This window comes from Oxyura jamaicensis, chromosome 6 (genome assembly GCF_011077185.1).
Source record: "Oxyura jamaicensis isolate SHBP4307 breed ruddy duck chromosome 6, BPBGC_Ojam_1.0, whole genome shotgun sequence".
NCBI lineage: Eukaryota > Metazoa > Chordata > Aves > Anseriformes > Anatidae > Oxyura > Oxyura jamaicensis.
The window spans coordinates 17,433,852-17,451,476 of NC_048898.1; the positions used below are offsets into that span (position 1 = coordinate 17,433,852).

A 17,625-nucleotide genomic window follows, 5' to 3' on the forward strand; every position below is an offset into this window, starting at 1 on the left:
TCTACAAAGCATGAAAACCAACCAACCCAAACAGAAATGGAAACCCTCTGAAAAAACACCCTCTGACTACTGCAAGATGGTATAATGCTTACTTTAATTGAGACTGGAAATAATCTATGAATGCAGCTTTGGAATCTGTTTTTCTACTGAAGGTCTTGATGAAGTCCCATAAGCATAAAAATCTTTTTTTTTTTCCCCCACAAGTTAGCAGAAGCACTCATCCAGTGAATTTAGCAAATTCCTAAGATGTGTGCATCTTACTTTGCTTACGTACCTTGACATTTGAACTGGGTATGGCTTATACCTACTTTCTGTACACTGTATATTCCATATTTGCAAATACTTCCAAACCTATTAGCTTGTGTAGGCTCAAGTTTGAAGCTTTTTTTTATTTTATTTTGAGCTTGTTAGGACTCCTCCCCTACTAATGTAGCTTACATAATTCTTTTCCAGAGATGACAGATGTGCATTTTCAAAAAGAGGATCCTGCATCTGCATTTCATTTTGTTTTACTGTAGTTCAATCAGTACTTCGTTAACAGCATCATTTAAGAGATGTCATCATGGTTTATGCACTTCACATGCTTTTGTTAACTTGACAAACAAATCTAATGAAGAGAGCTTAAGCTGAGAGGGGAGAAAAAGTGGCACTTCTTTCCCTGCACCTTTCACATTTTAGGGTTCATTCAATGCTGTAAGTGAAAAGAGCTGCCGGAGTTGGACCTTGCTCTACGCAGAGATAATTCTGAATTATTGCTATTTACCGCTATGCCTCTATACACATTATCTTGCATTGTTTACTAACTCAGCTGCAACTTCTCACTTTGTTATCTCAGTTCCTCCTTTCCTCCACCTGCACGCGTACTAAAAATAATCAACTTCAAGACTTAAAAATATTTTTCTTTTAATATTTTTGAATTACATTATGTAGTTGAAATGAAAAGAAAGTTAAAGGGGACAAGAGATCCTTCTGCACGTTCTCCATATTCCCTTTAAAAGCTTCCCAAGATACAAGAACATACAGCTGCAGACTACACACACCACATAGAAAAACAGGTATCTGTCAGCTCTGGCTGACTCCTCTCTAAATACAAAAATGATTGGTTTTACAAACATTTCTACATAATGGAACTAGACGAGCAAGCTGTTAAACTACAGGATCAGTAAATTATGGTCCCAGAGCTCTTAGAAATCCCCTCCCTTGACTTCAGTGGAAGCTGAGCATGGTCTGCACCTTGTAAACAGGTTCCTTCAGCTGTCCCCTTCAAATCAAATCAGTTGCTAAGTGCAATTACCAACTAGCTTGGCAGCACTGAGAAGGAAACATCACTTCTGCCTGATCCCACAACAAAATAATATAGCCTTGAGGGAAAAAAAAAAAAATAGCACCGCAGAAGTTACTATTTTCTGCTTATCCTAATAGTGACTTACCTGCACCACAGACATCATCACACTCTGCGAAAACATCCAAGCACCCAGTGCATGTGCAGGGAGCAGCTCCTGCTACAGAGGCCCAACTTCACTGACTACATCCGTGGTCTTCTAGGTAGTACACATTTTTAAGTATTACCCTTGCATATGCATTGATGAAACCTCCTGTAGCATCAGCAATAATCCCCGGGACAGTCTGTAACTATCACAAGCAAAAAGAAACAGAGGCAAAGCCTCAGTTTCATTCTCCACGCTGGGAACCCCTAAGGTTTGGGGGGAGGGCAAGAGGTCAAGAGCTGCTGTTTTCTAAGCCAGCATGCAGAGGTCTCTAACTGCACCACTGAATTTCCACACCCATTTGCATTAGGGAGTACCACCCATTTTCATGCCTAGACCATCACCATTTCACCTCACCCCTTCACATCAAACACCTTCCTGCCCCAACGTGCTTTCGAATAGAGCAAGTCTAGCACATGGATCATGCAGCAACCTCATGCAGTCTTTATGGCTTTGCTTCGAGCAGGATGTAATATCACAGCATTCATGGGCCTTGTTATCTCTCTTAGCCACGATCCCATCAACTCCCAAAACAAGTAGAGGTCAGCTTTCTGAGAAATTAATGCCCTCCTCCAGAGAAGACATTCCTCCCTCTGACTTGGCACTGAATGCAGACTTAAGAGCAAGAATTTGCCTGTTTTCACCGCATGGCTCAAATTAGTATTTTCTTAAAGATAGCAATGATGACTTGCTTCTTCATCATACTCAGGCAACTAACAACATGCAACAGCACCATACCTGTTCCTGCAGTTTTTGAGAAAAGCTCTTTTTCCTTCTTCATTGTGTGTCCAAGACCACAGTGCACATAATGCATCTTTTCCTTATTAACCATTGAAATGGCTAGAGAGTGCAGTGGTGAGGTTTCATACAATTGGACCTTCTCAAATGAAATGGGGAAAAAAAAAGATTATTGCAAACAGTTTGGAAATGGCCCACTTAGAGCACCACAGTCAGTCCTCTGCAATTGTCCATCACCCTGCAATCAGCACAGAAGGGTCCGCATCCCGTCTGTTGGATACAACAAACGCATCCTTTCCACTATTACTGGGCAAAAGCCAAAGCCCACAGAACCATGACATGCAGACAAAGACAGAAATATCGAGTGCAGTGCAAAAACACAGGCCTCTACAGTAACAGGAAATCTCTTAAGCAAAACATCCACATGATCCACACGATGAGGCAAAGCATTCCCTATGTTGACTGATGATTTTTGAAAGAAAAATTTGTTGAAGGCTGCAATCAAGTGGAAAGAGGGACACACTAACATGTACAGACCAGTGAGAGAAGTCTGCACCAAAATGTATTTGCAGGCAAGTTTCTAGTCTAGGAGAGAAGTTGCTGTGGTATAATGCAACCCCTACAATTTATGATCACCTCCCATTCTCTGCCATTATCACTTTGAGGTTCATGAAACTAACTCAGTTCTGAAATCCAAAGAAAAATTGCTTTATATTTTTATCTTCAAAATTAATAAAGACTATTAAAAACAAATACATAAATTTACATTGAAGATAATGAATGTCTGTTTTTCTCAAACAATGTAAATATTTACAGCACAAGATAGCGAAGAAACAAAACAATCTCATTATTGTTCAGCAAGGACATTGCTCACATTCTGTATTATGCACGGATAACAATGATGCATTTTTAGGGTAATCCTGTACTACGTCACTTATTTTCCAGTACATCAGAAGGTAACGTTTGTGAAAGCGATTTAAGAACAACAGGCGTCTAAGCAACGTTTTTCACCATTGTTTAATCGCTACCAGGCCAACTGTTCATCCTAAGCCAGTGTAAAAAGAATATAGTATTGACTAAACGATTCTGCATTTTGGAGAAGTATGAAATTGTTGTTTCTTTGTCAATGGGTGAATAAGAAGCTTCCAAACTGGTGCACATAAGAATGCATTTCTTTTGAATGATTCATGAGTTAAATCTCAGATCACTATTTACAGGCTTAAGTTACAACATATCTTTTCTCTGGAAATCCTTAAAACAAACAAGCCAACAAACCTAGATTTCTGCATCACTATGCCTAACCATTAGACTCTTTCTAAGGAAATAGCTATAGAAATTCCTTAGAACCTGCACAGTGCAGGAATTGGAGAGCCCCAAACGAGTTTCTTCAAAAGCTCAAGCATGAAACAAGACTGTCAATGTACCTAGCTAGCACTTTGTACCTGATTCGTCCACTTACTTGCATGACATAGCATCATTTTCAACTATATTTCCCCATGCTTTAGAATAAAATGACCTTCTGATACGAAACTAGCTACATGAAGTCATTTGCTATGCCCTGAAGTTAAGAGTGTTAAATTTTAAATACATTTTAAATCCAAGGGAATGCTACAGGTCACTACTTTTTATTACAGATATATTCAGGGATAACACGTCTACTTTATGGCTGGATAATGATACTTCCAACTTCCCTACTTCCTGACTGCTTCATCCACACAGAAGACTTCTGTGGGATTGGCACTGCTCCTTACTGTGGCAATACACAGTACCTGGCACAACCAAATCCCAGACACTAGGGTTAGACCCGCAATAACAGCAGGATGTGTTAATGATTCCTGCAAGGTTCACACCTGCAGTCACCATTGCGATTCTTGATTTGACACAGTTGCTAGCGAGGCAAATATGGTATTTCTCATCAATTTCAACATAGAAATTGCGCTATGAAGAGTTTAAGAACCTCTGTGTAACAGCATAATCATTAAATAGCAAAACTGCATAAAGCCAACAGACAGGGTCCAGGTCTGAACAGAATTAATTCCCCTCCAGTGCCAGAACAAGACAGTCTCTCCCAGGTGCAAGCTTGTCACAGTGCACAAGGAGAGATTAAAACCCTGTACCTTCTCTTCTTATCTCAGGCATCCATACTGTAGCTTAAAGCCCAGGCAAGTGATTTCAGAGGGCTGACAAACAGCCGGGCTCCCTGCATCCCAGCTCCCCACGTGACACATTGCTGACACCAACGCGCACTGGCAGCAGAGAAGTGTCAGCAAAAACAATTTCCTTTCACTAGCGAGCTGGTTCATACAAGTATGCTGGAAGGCATATGTCGGGTCTGTGTGTCCTCCCCCCTCAACTGTGCTCTGTGCCACCAGAAAAGAAGGAACTGCCATTATGGAGCCCCCCAGACAAGGCACTCCTCACCACGGCCTATAAAAGGCCATTCATCCCCACTGTACCTAAAATAACCACTAGATGTAGTCATGAGATGAATACACGACTGTGGATTCCTTTCTTACATTTACAAGAAACCTAGTGTCCACTGCTTACTTCCTCACCCTCTGTCCTTGTTCTTTGTTTTGCAACCGAGTGTTCACCCTTTCGGTCCCATCCTGAATTAGCCCCTTCGTTTCTACAAATATTTAGATGCTTGGAGAAACTGTTTACAAGAAGTTTAGAGAAACACTACAAAGCTAAATCAATCCATTCCTATGAACTTACAAGCTCTGTATACAATCTTATGAAAAAAAAAAATCTATTGCAGCTATTCACCAGGACTAAAACAGGATTTCTAAGCCCTTCTGTCAACCAGGGGCAGATGCAGAAGGCTGCTAAGACAGCAAGCGTGCAGGTGAACGGAAACTGTGCCTGTTCAGGAGAAACCGTGAGAATTGCACAGGTCTGTTTCTTGCTGCTTGGGAAGAGGCTGACTCACAGTGCCAAAATGACTTCTGGTTTTGCACCCAGGAGATGCTCCAACCAATCTTCAGGTCTCAAGTAAAGGTAGGCAGAAATCCAGGCCATGAGAAAGCAGCACTGTCATACAAAACATGTTTTAGAAGGGAGCTGGCAGTAGCCAGGGCAATGCAGATTCTGGGATACAATTGTATATCCACAGGGCAAGCAAAGAAAGTCAATATGGGAAGCTGTCTATACAGGGAAAGGCTTAAAATAAAATTCAGGATCATGACCATGGCACCAATGCCAATTGACATGTCACATTTTTCAACCCTATCAAATTTATAAGTGGCTTTTCTGTCTTCTTCCTTAATAGATGTGCTTTCCTTTAAATTAGTTGAGACAGGAGCCACCGAGATGAGCCAAGTGTGCTGAATAGAGACCATGCAATTTGGGTGCACGTGAACACTATTACAAAATCTGAAACATTTATGAAGACAAAAACTGGAAGGAACAGCAGTTTCCATTAGGCCTCTACCAAAATTGAAGGCAAGAAGTGTTTTTTTTTTTTTTTTTTTTTTTTTTTTTTTTTTTTACTGAAAGTTCATCAGTCCTGGAAGAAAAGATCGTGTTGGAAAGAGGAGAGCATTGAACCTGTTGAGGTTGCATCAGAACTTCACATCAGCTGCATCCAAAGCTGCAGTTAAAAAGAAAAAGACCTTACCCTTCTTTCCTTCATATTTTCCAGGACCTGCACCTGGTGATCATTCCCTCTTTAAATAGTCAGAATTAGAACAGTATCCAGGCATATCCACTCTTCCAAAAAGTAGATAAAAATTACTACCGACAAATAACCTGAATGTCTGCTGAGCTGGCCTAACAGAGCAATAAGGACATATTTCTTTATTAAGCAGCTTTAAATGACAAATGTAAGATCCTTTTTTTTTTTTGTAATTGAAAAACAAAACAAAACAAAAAACTACTCTCTATTTCAAGTGCAACAAATGATGTCAGAGAACCAAGACAAAATCCCCTCAGTTTTCTGCTCACTCAGGCCAGCTGGCCTGTTCCACCCCAGAGACAGCCCCAGCTTCGGTACAGGCTCACATCAGCACCAAGGCAGCCATAAAGTACTTCAGGCTGAAGGGGATAAATTCTGTTAGTTCTGACATGGCAGGAGCCCACAAGTGACCAAAACGCTTCCGATTTCTCCTCGGAGAACCCAATCATTTTCATTTTCCTTCGGCACCCGGGTGCAGGAGGAAGCACCTCGGGTGCTGAGCCTTCAGTGCCACAAAACACCCAGCACCTCGCACACTTCTGCATTAGCTGCGCTCTCTGAACGAGGCACTAAACCTTGGTCCCGTGGGAAGTTACACTTCTGTTTCACAGGGACACAAGCTATTCACTGAAGAGTATCAGCTGGCAATGGCAAAGCTCCTCTTTCGCAAGCTCCCTTCACCATCCTCTGTCAAAGAAGTAATTTGGCACAATCTCGCATTCCCCGCATTTTCTGCAAAGTTAACAGAAGTTTCACACTTTGGTGAGGTTGGCTCAACTCTCACTGCACCACTACAGAGGACAGGGACTCTCTAACTTAGAAGGTAAACAAAAAAGAGGCTAGCAAGTATTCAAAGCCTGATCTTATGAGATGTTAAATAACCCCATGGAAAAGGCTCCTTTTTCCCTTGTTGCCAAAAAGTGCTGGTTCTGCACCAAAACCAGGCAGCTTTCTTGTTAACGCTAAACCAATGCTATGTAACAGTTTGAAGCAGGAAACCAAAAGGATACCACGGACACACAACGTGGAAAGGTTTGTTTGCATGCTCAGTGTTTTGGGAGAAACAAAGAATTTTCTCCAGAACAGCACACCAAGGAGAGCATCTCCTCTGCCTGAAAAAAGGCACTGCTGACAAAACAGCACCCTACAGCATCTACCTGGGGAAAAGATTCATCAGGAGTTCAGTGCAAAGTCAGCACCATCACCCTTAGCTGGTGTCCCTTTAAAATTCCCTCTCCGAGCACCGATTCTGCTCAGACTTTCTTCCTGATTGACAAACCCGAGATTTCACTTCAGTCTCCGATCTTGTTCCATCTGCAGGCTGTAAATTAGAATACCTCTTCAATTAAAGATCAATGATGGGATTAGAAGGTGGATTATTTTTAGCAGCCCTCTGATTGAGCCAGTATCACAGTCAGTTATGAGTCACTGCCTTTCCTAGAACTATGTTTTATGCCCCAGCTTCCAATGAAACATTTAGTAGCTCTTCAAAAGCCATCATCTATCAGTCGTCTTTGCTGGGAACAGGGAAAAGAGAAAGCAGCTATCATTCAGCCCAGAAGAGATCTTAAGATCTTCAGGATTCTCGTTCAAAACCTAGAAAGAAGGGCAAGGGGAGATAAAGAACTCTGCAAAGGCACAGCTGTCTTCACAGCTGTGCTGAAGACAGTTACAGGCTCGAGTAACCTATCCCTGACAGCTGTCGTGCTGGAGTGGCATCTTCTACACAAGGGGTCTCATGAGGCCCAGTGACAGCACACTGCACTGTTCTCGTTCGCTGGGTTAAAGCATGACTTGGCTTGCCAGTGATTCTCTCTCCCCACACCACCACCTATTTTTTTTTGTCACATTCCAGCAGAGGAAAGGCTCGGCACAGAAATTTGCCAGCTCTCCCTTGACTCACAGGTGTTACTGGAGACTGAGGACAAACAGCATCTGGGAAAAGCAGGCCTGTGCTCCAGCACGTCCGTGCCGCCGGCCTTGGCGGGACGTGCTGTGCACGGCCACGCTGCCTTCCACCCCATCCTCTGCTGGCAAGAGCTGCTTCCAGACTTGAAACCCAACAGTTTCTTCATCTCACTAAATGCCCTATTCTGGCTCAGATGTCTCTCATACGCATTAGTTGGATTACATCAGTCACAAAGAGCTGTCCATGAGGCTCACAGGACACAGCTTAAAGGAGGCCAGTCAGAGTCCAGACGATCAACCCGCAGTTTCTCCTTCCCTTATTCACACAAGAAATAATGCCAGTTACAACTGTGTGACAAGGGATGAGTATATGGTTTGTGGAAAGCACAGCAATACTGAAGTATGAGGGTGAAACCCACAAGCACACCACGCCTGCACAGGCTCAGACGGTTAAGACAGGCTCAGCCAAACCAATGCAGGACTTGCAAAGCTGAGAGCCCAAATACGGCAGCTATGGAGGACTTGAAAAGAGAGCTGACAGCAGCAAGCCAGCAGCCTAACCAGCAGGATGCCCTGATGGCAGCATGGGCTCATTGCCAAGTCTGAGCACAGCACCTGTAACACTGCACAGGTATACTTCCCGGGGGCATTCAGAGATGGAGCACGTGTCCCAGCTGACAAGTACAGCTCAAGTACACAGAGAAAGCAAGCAAACATAACAAATGTCTAATGCACAAACAATGGCAGATCACAGCCAAGAGTCAAATGTGTGATGTATTTAATTCCCTTTCTATGTAAGGAACTGATCCTGACTCAGCTTCCTCGCGCTCAGGATCTCTGACAGCTGAACCACACAATGCTGTGCTTGCTTCTTGGCAAGGTATCATTGAATGAAGGAAAATGAGTGAGAAAACTGATATCAACACCGGCAGTGAATAAAAGCCTAGGCTTGGTGCAGATACAAGTGTCTCAGGGCTCCCTACACACCAGATGTCGACCAGGGGAGACTCAGATCCTGGAAAGAATAAAACCACCAAAAGACTGCAAAGTATACATCAGACTAACCTACCGCATGTGGCAGGTAGGTAAGTAGAGGAGATGCTTCCACTCTTCACTACAAGCATCTGAGATGATGAGGCACAAGATGCAACAAGCAGTTAGACAATGCTGGTATGAGCCACAGGGCTCTGGCAGGGCTGTCTCCACCTGCTTTGAACACAGAGCCTTGAAGCTGAAGTTCTCATCTTTCATTTGCACAATGTCCAGCTAGAAACAAAGCCATATACTTCATTTTTTTTTTTTTAAAAAAAAGTAATTAGATCAGGAAAGCTCAAACAGGAACCATTTTGAAACCCTAGACATTTAGAAAATACAACAGGATCTTGCAAACCTCACCTTCTTAGCAATTTGCCTGGAAAACACCACACTGCAGTTTTCCTACACTCCCAGGAAGGTATATAAAAAGAATCTCATCTCTAAAATGCCTTGGAGCTGCAGAGCTCTTCAGGTGTACCCGAGCGTGGCTCTTTCTCACCCACCTGCCAAAACACGTAGCAGCTTGTATAGAACATCACAGAGACCTTTCAAGCCTTGAAATTTTACAACGAAAACAACTCCGTGAATATTTTCCACAACATTTGAAAGACTTAACTCCAGGGGTCTCACTTGGAGGTTATCCTCTCCTTTTAGGTCTGACCCTAGGGCAAAGGGTACAAAATAGCTGAATGCTACTGTCACGGGAATCACAGAAACAAAGTATGCTTCTCATGCAAAGGAACTGCTAAACAGCAATTATAGAGTTTTCATACCCAAAAGCAGAGATATTTCAACAATACAGTGTTAACACACTGCATAAGAACACAAACACTTCTAGACAGCTGAAATCTGATCTCATTTTTACTGGCTTCTGCTTTGTCATGCCAAGCGCTAAGTTAAAATCCCCTTCTATCTTTTAATCAAACATGCTACTTTTTTGTTAACTCCCCAGATCAAGCCAGTCTGACAAGACTCCTGTAATTTTACAACTGAATCTCTCCTCCCTCCACCCCCTTATGTTATCAAACATTAATTTTGTGAAGAGTCTGATGCACAGTGCCAATTCTAATTTAGTAACAATTCTTAACCTTTTCCCTGCCTTACACTCTCAAAACATCCTGCAAAGCAAGAAGGGCATCCAATGGACAGAAGGATCAGCACAGCGAGAGCATACATTTTGGTATCTTGTGGCTGCAGTGTTCCTAAGCGTCATCCACCCATGTGAAATATCTTGTGTCTAAAAAAGTGCTATCTCCATGAGCTTCAGCACAGGGTGAGGCTACAGCACTAGGTCATGACATTGCAATTTACATTCCCTTCCTCCTGTTACATCTACAGTTTCAGCAAATATCTGACATTTGGCTGACAGGTTCAGAAGTTACTTGCAGTGCAATTGCATAAGCACACTTCCCATTGGAAGGCAGACTAAAAAAAATCCAAGAACATTACAAAACACACAGGACAGATGACAACTGCGCTGCAGAAAGTGAATGTATGCATAGGTGAGGTAGCTTACACCAGAAAAACACAGGGCAGAAGCAGAACACAACTCACATTTCCTGTCTTTCACAACAAACCTTTAGCTGCAAGCGACCTTCCTCTTTTTATAGAGCTAAGCAGACTTTTTTTTTTCCTTTGCAACAAGACCGTATTTAGTTCTTTACATTTATGCTGTGTGGAATAAGAAAACTCTCTCACCTAGAGATCACTTTCGATGTCCTCTGGAAGCTTTCAATCTCCTTGGTTTTTATCTATTATGCGTACATATTTATGAATATACACATATACACTTTACAGAAGCAGCCACAATGTAAATGACTTGTTATGGACTGAGCTAGAGAAAAAACACTTATGATAACTGTCCTGCATTGTTCTGGCACCTCCAGTTCAGGTCTGGCAGGCAGAGTGTATATGAAAATGACCCTGAAAGCTACGATGATGATAATCACATTTAAAAGGACAACTTTTTGGATGCAGAACTAAAAGGGAAATTCTCTTCATTTACCAGAAAGGAAGGAAAAACTGAATTCTACTGATAACCCCCAGACTGTTTCCATGTGTATTTTGCACTTTGTCGTCACCTACGGTAAACTATTACCTAGTGCTCTTCACATTGCTCTGATATGTCAGACTTACCAGGCTCATTAAGAACAGAAAACCCACTGCGAACTTTCACTTTCTCTCTGTTGTAGCAGAGTTTGTCCGGCCGTCCAGCACAAATCCCTTAAGAACAGCCTGCTGAAGGCAGCCACGGGAAACAGGCAAGGAGGAGACAAAACCACAGACAGGGCAAGATGAGACATCTGCAGGAATTTTATGCTGTAACATGGCCCATGATATGAAAGCATGGCAGAGCCTGCATCGCATGACTCTGAGTTTCAAAACATCCATCTTCCCACACACACATATAGTCTACACAGAAATAAGCCATTTTTTTTCCATTAGCCTTCCTGTTCTGACTGATGCGTTCATAGTTACAATAGATTATAACAAGGATTGGCCTAGTAGTGAATCACCCTCAATAGCACACTGTGCTTTTACAACTAGAAATAGAGGGATCAGAGAGATTAATCCACTGTCCTGGCTGACATGAGGAGTGGGGACAGTGAAAGCAAATAGAAATAGCCAAAGAAGGTTCTTCGCCTTGCTACAGCACCCCCCCCCCCCCCAAGTTGGTTTTGACGGAGGCTGTATCATCATGATATGCTTTAAGAGGCCATTAAGAATTAAAATAAATAAAGGAATCCCTGCAGTAACTGGGAGAGGAGGCACTGCCATTAATAACCCACATAACATCTTCCTCCTCACAGGAAGGTAGAGGCCAGACTCACGCCTGCTGCCACGTGAAGCACTTACCATAGTAAGATTTGCCTGAACACTTCCTCAATGTTTAATTGGTGCTGCAGGGTGGATCGTACACAGGGAGCCTGCTGCTTCCTCTTCAGCTGATATTATTCAAATGACCCTCCACAGGCAAAAATCACCTATCAAAAAATTCACCTGTGAAGAAGGAACAGCCTTCGGTACTAGGAGTCATGGCAATGCCTGGACCCCCACGGTTGCACCCCCAAAATTCTTGGATAACAAGAGACCAGAAGTTATAAACAAACTGCTGATAAGGACAGAAGCACATTTCCCATCCTCAAGCTACACCCATGGCACAGTTATTAGCAGTAAGTCAGAGTGACAGATTATTCTGGTCATCGGAACCCGCAGAGCGGACCCAAGGGAAGCCTGACTGTTTATTAAGAAATGCCTTCCCCTCCCACCTCACCCCCCCCCAAGATATTCTTCCTTGCAGGAGCAGCACACACGATAAAGAGGAACCAAAAGGCTTTTTAAAAATAAAGTATGTTTGAGAGGAAGGGATTGGTTTGCTTTTCTAAAAAGCAGCAACCGTGTGTCTGAGCTTCCATCCATATATAGGTATTTTTGGCCTGCCACCCTAGTTCCTTCTTTCTTTTGTTCCCCTCAGTTTGATTCAGCTGCCCCTCCTGGCTCCGAGGGTCAGTTTCTTGTCATGTGTCCAGGACATAACAGAAGCCAAGCTACCTGCTCAGGTAGGGAAAAACAGCTGGGAATATTTTTGTTCCTTGTAATGAATCTCTTACCCTTCATGGTGCGTAAAAGCAGGACCTTGTTGAAACTGGGGCCAAAATAGGGGCCAAAGTTGCCCTTGAATACACTGACTTGTATTCTGCACTCCCAGCGCCCTTCAAGGACAGAAACTTTTAGGGGCAGGTGTCAATGTATACCTAACTAAAACATAGGATTTACCCACCCTCATAGATACGACATTCATGTTCTGTGTTGATTCTGGCCACTTGCTCTGCAAGGTTTAAAACTGTGATCCTTACACGAGTCTCAGAGCAAAGTGCTCACCTGCTAGTTGACTAAACATCGCATTTCGTCAAACACTGGAAAATCTCAAACAGCTCCCAGGATCTGTTAATATTTTGTAACCTATGAGAGATATACTTGGCGCCAAAAATTCCAGCACTGTTTCCAGTTGAGTTCAATCAACTATGACTTTCTGTCAGGTCTCTGGTTAAACGCGAGATGTGCTGCCAAGATCCCCTACTTGTCTGGAGGTCTCCCAGGTGAACTCTAGACAGGCACTTACTTTAAATGGCATAGAAACTGAACAGCCATTTACATGCACCTTTTATTTACACCAGCCCAAACCTGATAGCCAGCTGGGCACAGAATAAAGGCCGGTTTTCCCCCTGGTCCCTGGGGAAAGAAATTGCAAGCACTAGAAACCGTTGATGGTTGAGATAGATCTCTGCTGCTGTTTGTGAGCCGTCTGGCTGTCTGGTGATGAGTTACAGTTAAGAATAACGCAGTTCTTAAAGCATACTGTTAATTGCATTGAACAGGTGAAAAAAACAGTGCTTGCAAAGACTGCACAAAGGCATCTTGTGCATTTACCTGACCCAGAATCAATAAACACAATGTAATCTGTTAAATACTTTAGTGCTTCGCAGCAATGTGGTTAGATTCCTTGATAAAAGACCCACAAAAACACTGCGGTAAGCATTGAAAGAGAATCTGCTTTGGAAATTACAAGTTCTTTAGCCAGCTGGTGTTTTCAGGAAAGGCCACACAACAGAAATAGTAAAACTGGCCCCAGCTTTGTGAAGATGGTTTCAAGGACCCTTGGAACTTCACTACTAACAAAACCCATCCAACAAGCTGAATGCAGCTCTGCAACGTCCAAATCAGCTGCCAGCAGATCTTTACAGCCAATGCACAAGTTAGCAAAACAGAAGTCACAGCAAACGCTGCACAAGTTCCATGAATACTGCTATTTCTGTATCTCGCTGTAAGAATTCATGCAGTGAATTAGACGTGTGGTTTATGTGGTTCCCTGGTGCTGTTCCTGCAGCAGCCAGCCTCGATCCTTCAGAGAAGGAAGCACTGGAGTAGGCAGTAACAACATCGCTTGTTCTCTAGGAAAATTGCCCCTCTAATACTTGGTGTCCTCGATTTGAAGTTTTCCCAGACTTTAATCTTCCGTTCTTTAGAGCCTTCTACAGCTTTGCTATTCACTATTCGTATGCGTAAATACTACGTATTAATTCAGCATATTCTAAAGCGAATAAAATGCCATTTCCATAGAAGTGACAGTCTTTGACCTCCGAAGCTCAACACACATTGTTTTTAAAAATTTTGCATGACCAAGTCCTACTCAGAACAACCTTATGTTGCTCAGCCCAAGCCACCCAAAGTAACAAAGTTGCCTCCCATTGGTTTTAGAAACAGGGGAGAAAGCAGTCCATGCAAAACCTAGACAAGAGCAATTGTTTAGAATTACAAGTGTTCTTACTCTCCGGTATGTAAACCCACGAGAGCACCCAGCAAAGGCAGCTAGCCATGAACAACAAACATCTTTGGGTCCTATGAATCAATCAAATCAAACGCAAGACCAGAGATGACCTCTTTTCCTAAGCAGTGTTTCCAAAGAGGATGAGCAGTTCAAGGGTCTCAGAGGCCAGAACAACCATAATTAAGAAAACAGGACAGAATTCCCACAAGGGGATTTGACTGGATTGCTGAACATCTTAAATTCTGCTTTGCTGCTTACACAAGTTCTGGATATCCAAACCTTTATACACAAACAGATAATGCAATTAAAGTTTTGGGGTAGATTTTCAGCAACATGGATGACGTTAACTTGCCTTGACATCTAATGGAAGTCAGGCACTTGAACTATTTCCTATGCGTTTCTTCAGAACACACTATATAAACACAATGTTCATTTGAGAACATACAGTAAAAATCAGACCAAAAAAAAAGCAGAAAGGACTTTTTTCCAAAAAGTGCCATCATAAAGTACAGTGCCCTCAAAACAACAGCTCTCTGGTTACAAATAAAAAGTTCTGCCTCTACTCCACCTCTTTCTACAGCAAACAGAGTGGAATCACCTCCCCGTCTTTCCAACCACATCCAAAGCACAGCAGAGCTTTGAGCTCTTACTCATTAGACACTTCCAAGGCTCAAGAGTTCCTTATATCTAACTGGGGACAAGGAGGGTACAGACACAATAGCAAAAGAAAATATAAAGCAAAATTTAAAAAGAATAAAGCATAAAGCAAAGGACACTTAATTCCTGGTTGCATTTTACCTGGCAAATGACCCTTCTCACTCTAGTCCTCAGTAACTATTTACGAGGTTGGCTATCACTCTGTCACCTTAGGGCTGACTGCTTCTGACAGGTATGATGGGAAGGACCCAGAGCAGGAAACTCCTTTTTCTCAGGATGCGGAATCAATTTAGGACTTGTTACAAGAACCTACCGCCCCTTCCTCGAGCGGCATTGCTACTAGGAGCCGCAGTGATCTGCCTCTTTCCCTAATAACAGTGCTTGGAAGAGCAATAAGGAAACCAGGTTGGCAGAGAAGAGACTTTGGCATGTGTTGACAGCCCCAGCAGCTGGGAAGATTGAGTCCTTTCACCCTTGAACATGGGAGAGTTGTTTGTCCAAAGGATTAGAGCTATAAGAGCAGAAAAACTTTCTGAAAATATAGGAAGTTCGGCCAGCCTGATGAATTAATATGTCCTTGTGACACTTAAGACTAGGCAAAACCAGCCAGAGAACAGGTGAATTTCCTGGTACTAGAATAATAACTGCTTCATTTGGACACCTCCACCAGCTGTGACTACGTACGTATCTGTACATTGAGTTATGAAACAGGTTGTAACTTTTTTTCCAGCCTGACACCCCAAAACAAAAAGTTACTTCCTTCCAACTAGTTTAACTCTGTAAGCAAGACTGCTGACTAGGGCTAGCAGAAAGCCAAGCCAGAGAAAAATCTACAAACTGCACCACAACACCAAATAGTCAGTGAATTCTGGATTTGTCAGGTTCACATCAGACAATAACCAAAGTTACTGTCTGATGTGAAGCCCCCAGCAAAGAGACAGTTGTTGGGTGTCCAGCAGCAGTGTCAGCAGCTGCAGCAGCACTAAATGCCGGGGGAGGTTTCGCTCTCACAGCGCAGCTACAGGGTTGCTCCGGGGAGTCTGGCACCAACGGCGTGGGTCACAGCCGAGCAGCTTGCAGCACCCTTCAGCAGGTATTGTTATCCTGGGCACGTTTTGTTACCCTGGGCACATCTCTGAGCCAGGACCCTTGATGCTTCCAGCAATCCTGGTCCAGAGATGAATTTAGCTGAATTCTACGTCAGCAGAAATTCATCAGCATTGATAGGTTTTAAAGAAAACATCTTGGGCTTGATAAACAATTGTTTTCCAAAGAAAACTTCTTTCCTCTGAAATTTTTTGGGCTATTTTAGGGCTGTTACTGGTTCAAGCCCAGCCTGACCTGACACAGCTCCAGAACTGAAGTCAGCAGCAAAAGCTCTTAAAGAGTGCTGCTGCTTCGAGGGAAGTGCTACTGTCAGACCAGCTCTCCCCGGCCAGACCCACCTTCCTTCCAAGCTCTTTGCACACCCACTGGGCCCTGCCCTGAGTGTCCCCGGCCGTTTATGCCGCTGGTCGCTCCGCAGGTTTGCTTTGCTCAGGACCATGCACAGACTGTGCCCGTTCCAGCGCCAGAGGTGTGTGGGTCTAGCACTGCTGCGTGGAAGACGGGCATCTCACACGTCTGGCTCTTCTCGCACTTGCAGCACGCTGGAGTTCGCGTTACGCTTGGGAGACAACCGGAGGATGACACCCACCAGCCAGCTCCTGGGCCACCAAGGGATCCCACTTCTCCCTGCCGGCTCGTTACGCTCACGCCACGACCAGCGCACCTCGCACAAAGTTCTCTCCCCGCCCGCCTCCGCTCCCCACCGCCAGCCGGACGGGAACTGGGGTCCTCCTCGGAACCGAGCACGCAGCCTAAAGCCGGCGCCTCTCCCCCTCGGCTGCGGGGCTCCCAGCTCCCCTGAGCAGCGCTAATACCCCCGGCGCCTCCCTCGCCGCCGGACGAGGTCAGGCTGCGTAGACAAAGCCGGCGGCGGCGGGCAAAGCCTCTTAGCGCTGCACCTGGCGCCCGCTCCCCGGGCTCGGCGCAGCCCCCGGCCCGGCCGCCTGTTGCTCGCCGCCTCCCCGGGGCCGGCAGGGACGAGCGGCGGCCACCGGGAGGGGGCAGCCCCACAGCGCCCGGCCCGGCCTCCCCAAGCCCGAAGGGGGGGGCCGACAGGGCTCGCTGGGCCCCCGCGGAGGAAGCGGCGGCGGCTCCCCACGGCCGGGGCGGCGGCCGAGCCTACCTCGGTGCCCCGCGCAGGGCCCTGCCCGGCGGCTCCTCCTCCGGCTGCGGCTGCTGCCCGTGCCCGCGCCCATGCCCCTGGGAGGCGGCCGAGCCGCGGCGTTGCCGACGGGCCGGGGGGGGGGGTCTCTGAGGCTCCGGCTGGGCTGGAGCAGCCCCGGCTCCGTCGCCCGGCTGCTGTTTACGGCGGGCGGCCGGGCTGCCTGTCAGCGCGCCGCCCCGCCCCGGCCCGCCCCCGCCGCCATGGCCCGGGGGAGGACGGGGAAGCGAGGCCGGGCCGGGGGCGGCGCGGAGCCCTCCCGGGGGAGGCAGGGCCCGGGAGGAGCCCCCTGGCCTCGGACCGCTGAAAGCTTCACCTGGGGCGTGGAGCGGAGCGGGGAGGCCGAGGGCAGGCGGGGAAGCCTCACCTGGAGCCGCGAGGTGGGCTCGGCGGGCCGCCCTGCCCCGGCCACCAGCGGAGGCGCTGAGGGCGTTTCCTCAGGGCAGCACGGCTCGGCCGGGGCTCCGGCAGGGCTCGAAGTCGTTCCGAGCTGCCGTATAACTCTAATTTTTATTTTATGTATGCT

General features: G+C 45.4%; 1 protein-coding gene across 2 annotated transcripts in view; it reads right to left on the minus strand.

Moving 5' to 3' along the window:
• The window catches only part of MARCHF8 (membrane associated ring-CH-type finger 8), a 94,697-nt gene extending 77,395 nt beyond the window's left edge, over positions 1-17,302 (minus strand). Inside the window, exon 1 of one of the 2 annotated variants that reach the window (XM_035330491.1) lies at positions 17,061-17,302. The gene's annotated coding sequence lies outside the window, so the exon portion shown is untranslated. The remainder of the gene's footprint in view (positions 1-17,060) is intronic. The other variant, XM_035330494.1, reaches the window with a different exon arrangement.
• Positions 17,303-17,625: the final 323 nt, after the last annotated feature.